General features: G+C 36.9%; 1 long non-coding RNA gene across 2 annotated transcripts in view; it reads left to right on the plus strand.

Moving 5' to 3' along the window:
- The window catches only part of LOC140621447 (uncharacterized), a 74,624-nt gene extending 69,827 nt beyond the window's left edge, over positions 1–4,797 (plus strand). For both annotated transcript variants that reach the window (XR_012021129.1, XR_012021128.1), the window contains 2 exons: positions 3,649–3,833; positions 4,568–4,797. This is a non-coding gene — a long non-coding RNA (uncharacterized lncRNA). The remainder of the gene's footprint in view (positions 1–3,648; positions 3,834–4,567) is intronic.
- The last annotated feature ends 5,728 nt before the right edge of the window (positions 4,798–10,525 follow it).

Consider the following 10,525-nt stretch of genomic DNA (forward strand, 5'->3'; position numbering starts at 1 on the left):
GAAAAAAAGAAAAAAATGAATCGAGGGGGGAGGGGCCCTGGGAGGAGCCGGGCTAAGGGGGGCAGTGGGAGCCTCGGGACAGGAGAGCCTCACCCTGGAGATGCGGGAACTTTAAAAATCCTCTCGGATTCTTCCCGGAGGGAAAGTGCTCAGCAGAGAAATAGGGCAGAAGCGCAGGAGGGGGCAGGACACCTCCAGTCTCCGGGGTCACTGGGAGAGGAGGGCTCCGGGGAGAGCGCACCCACACCGGGGACCTCGGTCAGGGCTGCAGCGCACCTGGCGGGGCCTCGGGAGAAGCCGGTGGGTCAGGCGGGGGCTCGGGGGGGGGGGGCTGCGCCCCAGGAGCGCGATTCCAGCAGTGCAGGCCCTGGATCCCACAGCGCTGAGGGACACAGCCCCCACCCTGCGGTCCCCCCGGACAGGCGGAGGCGGGGAGGGCACAGGACAGCGAGGACGCTCCTGCCGCCGGGCGCCCCCAGCTGTGCAGGTCAGGCCCCCACCCAGGAGCACCTAGGCCGGTGCGGACTGGGAGCTGCAGGTGGTTACTGGGGGAGCTGACCCCTGGGCTGGAGACCTGGCCGCCGACAGTGGTGTTGTTCCTCCTGTGTCACCCTGTGCCTGGGACGGGGGGTGGGAGGGGCAGGGGACAGAAGCCTCATGGGGTAAAGAGCTCCCACTGAGCCCCAGATGGCGGGGTGGGGGTAGCTGCCCAGGTGCACACACCTGAGAGTGAGCACAGCACACCCCTCCCCCAGAGACCAGCTGGAAGGACAGGGGAAGAGCAAGTTCTGGACCAAGCAGCGCTGGAAAGCTCCAGGGGAAGTCGACGGATTTACACTATATAGAACCAGAGGGTACCCCTTCTTCCCCACCCCTTTTCCAGTACCACTTGTTTTTATATAAGACTAAAAATTTCCAATATTTTTTTCTTTTCCCACCTTAACTACAATAATTTACCAGCTCTTCATTTTTAAGTTTCTTCCTTTTTGGCTTTCATATTTCTACAATTACAATTACAATTGATATCTTTTCCACTTCTGGATTCCCTTCAACATATGCATTTTAATTTGGGGAGATATATGAGATATACTTTTGTTTTGTTTTGTGTTTTTTGTTTTTTCTGCCTCCTTTTGTTCTACAAAGGCAGAAGTTAATATCTTCTAAAACATGATTAGCATGCACCCAGAACCAAGTGGAATACCATGCTGTTTCATTCTGTGAGATCATATTCTCTCTTCCTTCCCATTCTGCCCCCTTCTTTTATCTCGTTTATGTTTTGGTGGTCAATGGTGGGGCCCTCTACAAGTCTTTCTGGTTTATATAAATTTGGGACTAAGCATCTTCTAACATACAGAACTTAATACACTCAGAACCAAGAGGGTCACCCTCTAGGACCCCTCAGACTACATTCTCTCACTACTACCACTTCTTCACCAGCACCATCTCCCAGTCCCTGCCTTCTTTTCCCTTCCTCTCTTTTTTCTTTTTACTTTTTTCTCTTTAGTTTTGCTTTTTTTTCTTTTTCTTTTTTTTCTTATTCTTTGGAATTCTTGACCTTTTATTTTTTACTTCTTTGTTTTAAAATTTGTTTTTCACTTTAGTGGTCCTTTTTGTTATTGTTCTGATCTTTGTTTTCATTTTCTAGTCTCTGACTTCGTCAGAATCAACTACGTTGAAATTTACTTAGGTTTTGGTTGACATTCTTGATGGAGCCCGCTCATACAGCCACTCTGCAGTGAGCAAAATGACTAGAAAGAAGAACTCATTACAAGAGAAAGATTCAGAAACAGTACTCTCTGCCACAGAGTTACAGAATTTGGATTACAATTCGAAGTCAGAAAGCCAATTCAGAAGCACAATTATAAAGCTACTGATGGTTCTGGAAAAAAGCATAAAGGATTCTAGAGACCTCATGACTCCACAATTGAGATCTAATCAGGCCAAAATTAAAAATCAATTAAATGACATGCAATCCAAACTGGAGGTCCTAACGATGAGGGTTAATGAGGTGGAAGAAAGAGTGAGTGACATAGAAGACAATTTGATGGCAAGGAAGGAAGCTGAGGAAAAAAGAAAAATAATTAAGAAACGATGAGGAAAGGTTATGGGAAATATATGATAGCCTGACAAAGAAGAATCTATGTATAAATTGGGTTCCAGAAAATGCTGAGAGGGACAGAGGACCAGAAAGCATATTTGAACAAATCATAGCTGAGAACTTCCCTAACTTAGAGAGGGAAACAGGCATTCAGATCCAGGAGATAGAGTGCCCCCCCCCAAAAAAAAATCAATTAAAAAAAACATTTAACAACTTGACATTTAACAGTGAAACTTGCAAATTCCAAAGATAAAGAGAAAATCTTTAAAGCAGCAAGACACAAGAGATTCCTAGCTTATATGGGGAGAAATATCAGGTTAACAGCAGACCTCTCCACAGAGACCTGGCAGGCCAGAAAGGGCTGGCAGGATATATTCAGGGTCCTAAATGAGAAGAACATGCAGCCAAGAATATTCTATCCAGCAAGGCTCTCATTCAGAATAGAGAGATAAAGAGCTTCCAAGATAGGCAGAAACTAAAAGAATATGTGACCACCAAACGAGCTCTGAAAGAAATATTAAGGGGGACTCTGTAAAAGAAAGAGGGAGCCCAAAGAAATAATGCACAAAAACAGGGACTGAACAGGTATTACGATGACACTAGGTTCATATCTTTCAATATGAACATGAATGGGCTTAATGATCCCATCAACAGACACAGGGGTTCAGACTGGATAGAAAAGCAAGACCCATCTATTTGCTGTCTGCACGAGACTCATTTTTGTCTTAAGGACACTTACAGCCTGAAAATGAAAGGTTGGAGAACCATTACCATTCGAATGGTCCTCAAAAGAAAGCAGGGGTAGCAATCCTCATATCAGATAAATTAGAGTTTATCCCAAAGACTGTAGTAAAAGATGAAAAGGAACACTATATCATACTTAAAGGATCTATCCAACAAGAGGACCTAACAATCATGCATATTTATATCCCTAATATGAGAGCTGCCAAGTATATCAATCAATTAATAACCAAAGTAAAGACATACTTAGATATTAATAATACACTAGTAGTACAACACTTCAACACAGCACTTTCTGCAAATGAGAGATCATCTAAGTTATTTTTCATTTTCAAAATTTAATTATGATGTATCCTGGAATATATTTCTTTGCTTCTATCTTTAAAAAAATAATTTATTTATCCATTCATGAGAGACACACAGAGAGAGGCAGAGATGTAGGCAGAGGGAGAAGCAGGCTCCCTGATGCGGGACTTGATCCCAGGACCCCAGGATAATGACCTGAACCAAAGGCAGACACTCAACCACTGAGCCACCCAGGTGTCCCTCTTTGCTTGTATCCTATTTGAAATTTGCTAGGCTTCTTAAACTTGTATATTGAATCATTCTGTCAATTTGGAAAGTTATTAGCCATTAATATCTTTGGATACTATTTCAACTCCACTCTATCTTCTCTGGGATTGTGATCATTCAAATGTAACCTCTTTTGTATCTTCCTACAGTTTCCCAAGATTCTGTTCTCATTTTCTTTTTTTTTTTGCTTTAGTTTTTCTTTTTAAATTTATTTTTATTTTTTATTCTTTTTTTAGAGAAGAAGTGAGAGAGAGACAGAATCTTTTTTTTTTTTTTACATATTTTATTTATTTATTAATGGAGACACTGAGAGGGAGAGATGGACAGGCAGAGACACAGGCAGACGGAGAAGCAGACTCCATGCAGGAAACCTGATGTGGGACTTGATCCTGGAACTCCAGGATCACGCCATGGGCCGAAGGTAGGTGCTAAACCGCTGAGCCACCCAGGGATCCCCTGAGACAGAATCTTAAGGAGGCCCTACACCCAGCATGGAGCCTGTCACAGGGCTTGATCTCACAACCCTGAGATCACAATCTGAGCCTAAATCAAGCGTCGACACTTAACTTACGAGCCACCAGGTGCCCCTGCGTTTAAATTTTTGTCTATTATCTATCTGCTCTTCAGTTTAGGTGAATTCTTTTGATCTATTCTGATAATTCAAAGATTTTATCTTTTGCCATTTCCATTCTACTCTGGAATCCATTTAGTGAGATTTGCTCTTATTTTTCAGGTTATTGCATCTCTCATTTCTTTGTACCCATTACTTCTTTTTATAACTTCTACTTTTTTCCTAAGACTTTAATGTTTTTCCATAGTAATTCAGATATAGTTATTTAAAAATTTTCATTTTAGTTTCTGCTTAAACCACAATGTATCAGTATTACTCTTTGTGCATATGTGTACTTTAGTTTCAAATAACTAGGGATTTTTAGCTTGTTCTTGTTATTATCTTTATTTTATTGTTCTCAAATATGATAATATATATGATGCCTATTTTAGAAGTATTCTGAAATTTCTTTTTGACATAATTTATGAGTATATTATTTCCATGCTCTTAAGAAAAATGTATACAATCTAAATTATGGATGAGAACTTTTTATCTTAAGGGCAAACTTGTTAATTGTATTGTTATTTTTTATTTTTTTTTTAAAGATTTCTTCATGAGAGACACAGAGAGAGAAGAGGCAGAGACACAGGCAGAGGGAGAAGCAGGCTCCATGCAGGAAGCCCAATGTGGGACTCCATACCAGGACTCCAGAATCACATCCTGGACTGAAGACAAATGCTCAACTGCTAACCCACCCAGGAGTCCCATGTATTGTTTATTTCAACTATCTACTTGTTATTTTTACTCTCTCAATAATCAATAAATAGACATAAATATCCTGCTTTACTGATATATTATTTTCTCTGTATTTACATTAATCTATTTGATTTTTATGGATTTTATATAAAATATTTTATATTTATATGAAATATATTTTGACATTTAAATCTGGTACACACTTTTAAAAGAATTAACTCTTTTGGACAAATTGATACTTTTAACATTATTAATATGCAATAACACTTTTAACCAATAATTCTAATATTTTTATCAAGGTATGCTATACCTCATATTAAATAGCTGTATTATTTCACTATTATTAGTTATTATGTAGTGTGCTTTATTCTTTCATCTTTATTTTCAGTCTTTTTGTGTCCTTATACTTTGTTTTCTATTACATATAGTACATATGTTAAATGTACTATATATTTTTAAATGCAATGTTAGCCAATTAATTTTATTTTATGATATATTTTGTCATCTCCACCCTAACTATTCTCTCAGGTTGCTCTACTTTTCTTAGAATTTTTTTTTAAATGTCTATCATATAGTTTGAAAATTGAGTGCTATTTTCTTTATAGGGAGATAAAAGTTTTCCTTGACTCTCTTAGGTCCTTGGCTGGGTCTGAAAATTAAACTAACAAAAGAAATTAACAAGGATAAAGGAAAAAGACATGTGTATTTTTATTATGGGTTTGATGAAGAGTGGTCAGTCCTGATGGGATATAATACGCTAAGGAGTATGGAATAATTATAGTAAACTGCAGGACACTTAGAAATGCCAGTTTTTTACATTCTTCTTGGTGTCTCTTTGTCTTTGGAGGTAAAGCTGCTCCTTCCATCTAGGTACAAGGAGGGCACCTCTCACAGGAGGATTTTATGACCTGTTTTAGGGGAGAAGAGCAAGGGGAAGAGTTAGGTCAGTCCTTCCTGCTTCTCTGTTTTCTTAAATTATTTTAGCTTAAAATATTCAATATGCAAAGATTTCTGTCTCTTTTATTGAACTGTAAGAATTGTATTCACATACATGATGACTTTTATTTCATGTACCACATCCTGAATTTGGCTCACTTCTACTTTAAATACTTATTCCAGTCTTGCTTCCAAAATTTGTTTTCTGAGAGTTAATTCCTATGAGACTCACTATACCTGAGAATATTTTTATTATTCCCACATAATTGAGTTGCTGGCTACCAAATTGTATGTTATATATGCTTTTTCTTCAGTACCAAAGACAGTACTTGACTGATTGCAATATCCAATATTATGATTGAAAAATCAGATTATCAATGCAATTATTGTTCTTTTATATATGTATATGCATTGTGTGTTTTGTAATTTCGTAGTTTTCTTTTTTTATAATGTATCTATATGTTTGTTTGTTTGTTTCCCTTTCCTTTATTGTGTCTCTTGCCCTCTGCAGGATCTTTCAACATGCAATTGTTCTTTTCTTTTTTCTTTCTTTTTTTGATGAAGGGAAGGAAAAGCATATTTGAAGATAAATGGAGACATACTTTCCCACATATTAAAAAAAATCACTACCATATTGGACAAGAGTTACTGTATTTTCTGGTATATAACATTTTCAAAGAAGCCCAAATGCAATCATAATTGAATGGTATTTCTCTAACTCCAGTAGTTAAGAAGCTCTAATTGTGAACCTGGGTTGAATAATAAAGCCATTTAAACCTTCATTCATTTTGGGAAGATATTTCTGAATTCATGTAGCTATCATTGTTTGAACTTTGGCTCTGCTTAGTGGTAAGATTCCAGCCTTTGACCTACACCTAGTTCCATTTCAGTTGTCCTCATTCTTTAAGATATAATTTTACTCATTAGCATGGTTCTCTTTTATCCTTGTTTCTTGATAGATAGATGATAGTTGATAGATAGATAGATAATATATATATCTATATAGAAATATAGAAATATATATATATATATATATATATATATATATATATATAGCCTACCCTTTTTCAGTATTTTAGGAGTAAAAGATGTGTTTCACCACAGACTCAGTCCACTATCTTGCTGTACAAATCTTCTGTATATATGATTAGTTAACTTTGGACAGAAGAAAAATGAGAGAATGAAAAACAATCTTTTGTGGCAAAAGAAAGGAGGAGGTTACAATTGAAGTTGCCATTCTCAGAGATCAAATTTAATGTGACTTATTTTTGCTTAGACATTATAATTGTTCTTGGAGTATTAGAAACAGCATTTCCAAAGCATAGAATCAACAAACTAACACTCAGAAATATGAGGGTGGCAGATGGGGAACAATGCTTCAGGACATTTTATATAATATACAATTTTCCGGGTACATAGGAACTAAGAATTTGAATGGATCTCAAATTAACAGTGATTTTGAAAAACGTACCTGATACTACAATTTTCAGAACAAAGAATCAAAGTTGTTCAGACAAATTTTATACTCGTTTTAAGTTATGGTTTTTGGCAATTTCATTATAAATTCTTTATCAGGGAGTGAAAATGAAGGTAAAACTAAGTATTTGAGATTTCTACTAGAAAGTTATTAATGATAGAAATGACTTGATGTTTAAAATTATATTACTTAAATATTTGGCCAAAGGGGCTTTGAATATCCTCACATAACTCATAATTAGAAGTGACTCTTGGGCAGCCTGGGTGGCTCAGAGGTTTAGAACTACCTTGAGCCCAGGGTGTGATCCTAGAGACCCAAGATCGAGTCCCACATCATGCTCCCTGAATGGAGCCTGCTTCTCCCTCTGCCTGTGTCTCTGCCTCTCTCTCTTTCTCTCTGTGTCTCTCATGAATAAATAAATAAAATCTTAAAAAAAAAAAAAAAAAAGAATCTCCCAAATGGAGTCCATATCCAAAAAAAAAAAAAAAGAAGAAGAAGAAGAAATCACTCTTTAAAATAGCTCATCTATAAAGTCTCTAGAATGCCAAGCCCTTTTTATTTTTATTTTTTTGGTTACATAATATGTTATATATTTTCAACATAGTATCAATTGATGTCATATAAGATTTAAGACAAGTATAGTGTCCATCTGTCATAAAAAAAGAAGAAAATATGAAGTTAAAATTTTTCTTGTCTTCCATTCTAGTACAAGTATTAAAGCCTCTCAGTAAATAATTATAATTGAACCTCTAATAATCATTTTTTCAACAGTTAAATATCTCTAAACAATAGTTTAAAAAATAATAATTAAATAATTAAATAATAAATAGTTTATAAATGCATTATCACAGGGAATTGTGGAGAAAATCTTTTTGTAAAAGAATAATTGTAGACTCAAGCAACAATGGAATAGATAAATGGCCTTGGTAGTAATTTGTCCTAATTGTTTCATATTACAGCAAATAACAATCAATGAAAGAAATTATAATACAAAGCCATTTCTAAAATAAAAAAATACCAGTTTTAATCTCAGGTTTTGACCTCCATTTCAATATTTTTTCAACTATATTTTATTTCATTGCTTTCCTCCATAACATATACAGTATAGAATCCACAATGAAGAATCCAAATGTTTTTAAATTCTTGGGGAAAATATTAACATACTGATGGAGTGCTAAAGACCAAATTTTAATTTTCATTTAAATTGTTAAAATATTCTCAATTCATAAAGCTCATTTTTCATGTATTTTAAAAAATTTCTCATTCTCTGATAGCTATAACTTTATCACGAATCCCACAAATAATTTGACAATTTCCCTCTGATTTCGCCACAATGATAAATGGTTGATATGCTCTTTGCTTTAAGTTTTCCTCTTCTTTATTACTTAGGAATTTAATAAAATTACTTATCTATCTGAATCTACTCAACCAATTGCTATAATAAATACATTAAAAATTCAATAAAAGTAAATTAATATTATGGACTAAAACATACATATTATTTTGGGGTCTTTTGTAGATTGATCATCTTTTATATTTTGTGTAGTTTATTCTCATCATAAATTACAAATTGTCTCATGTATTATGAGTTATACTACTTGGTTTATTTACAAGTCTATAATTGTTTTAGACATTTATTTTCACCAGCAAAATAATCAATTTATTTGATTCTTTATAGGTTCATGGTTGTTTTTTTAAAATATACAGCATGGCTTTAATTCCAAATATATCATTTAGTATGTAATTTAACAAAAATAAATATCTAGCGCTTGTTTACTTTATGAAGTATTGGATAAATCAGTGTTTTTCATTTCATTTTAAATTATTCATTTTAAATTATTCATTTCATTTTCATTTTTTAAATTATTTCATTACTAAACCTCAAACTCTAATTCATTAGAGAAATTAGACTGTTTGCAATGATTTCCACACACATACATCAAATGATTATCAGGCTGATAGAATTGTTAATAAATACAATACTTATTTCATTTAGCTTTCTTTTAAAACCTTTAATTAATATAAACCTTCTCACATTAATGTCCTTGATTTAGCTTTCTAAAAGTTCCATTTTTAGATACCCATTGTAACTTTTTTCTTCGAAGTTTTTATTGAAATTCCAATTAGTTAACATACAGTTTAATATCAGTTTCAGGTATAGGATTTAGTGATTTATCACTTACATACAACACTCAGTGCTCATCACAAGTGCCCTCCATAATCCCCATCTCATGTATTTAACTCATCCCCTCCCACCTCTCCTTCAGCAACCCTCAGTTTGTTATCTATAGTTAATCTATTTTATGGTTTGCCTCACTCTCTTTTTTTCGTTGTTGTAGTTTTTTGTGTTTATTTTATTATTCGTACGTCAAATTTAAGGCTCAAAACAGATGAACACAGAGGGTGAAAAACACTGTTTTTATTCTAACTGTGGTCATTATCCCTTAAAATTAATTTCCTTGTGATGCTTTATTCTGGTGTTTTCAATTTTTAATTAAAAACCAGAAAATAGAGTATACAGGCAAGATGGTGGAGGAGTAAGGTTTCCAAGTCAACTGTCCCCACCAACTTACCTACATAACTTTCAAATCATCCTGAAAACCTATGAATTTGACTTGAGATTTAAAGAGAAAACAGCTGGAACGCTACAGAGAGAAGGGTTTGCGCTTCTAACAAGGTAGGAAGGTGGAAAAAATATAAATATAAAAAAGAATCTAGTGGGGAAGGAGCCCTGCAAGGAGCCAGGCTAAGGCTGGGTGGCGAGAGCCTCCTGGACAGGAAAGTCCAGGCCCAGAGAAGCAGGAACTTTAAAAATCCGCACTGGATTCTTTCCTAATGGAAAGGCACTCAGCAGGGAAACCAGACAGAAACGCAGGAGGGGCAGTGGAGCCCCCAGGTTCCCGGAAGAAGCTCAGGTGGCTGCTCAGGTGGAGGGGGCTGCGGCAGCCCTGGGAGCCGGATTCCCTGGAGCCGGGGGCGCTGAGGGGACATAGCCCAGGATCCCGCACTCCCCCCGGGACACGCATAGGCTGGGAGGGCACAGGGCAGCGAGGACGACACTCCTGCCACCGGGTGCCCTAGAACCCGGCAGATCAGCGTTCCCCGCCCTCGGGAGCATTCAGGCCAGTGCGGACTGGGAGACTGCGGTAGTTACTGTGAGAGCTGACTCCAGAGCTGGAAGTCTGGCCGCCGCCAGTGTGGTTGTTCCTCCTGGTGTCACCCAGTGCCTGGAATGGAGTGGGGCCGCCCGGGAACAGAGGCCTCATAGGATAAACAGCCCCCATTGAACCACGCACCTGGCAGGGGGCAGGACTGTTCACACAGGTGCACTCACTAGAGAGCACAACAGGCTCCTCCCCCAGAAGACCAACTGGATGGACAGGAGAAGAGCAAG

Source organism: Canis lupus, chromosome 30 (assembly GCF_048164855.1).
Source record: "Canis lupus baileyi chromosome 30, mCanLup2.hap1, whole genome shotgun sequence".
Lineage (NCBI taxonomy): Eukaryota > Metazoa > Chordata > Mammalia > Carnivora > Canidae > Canis > Canis lupus.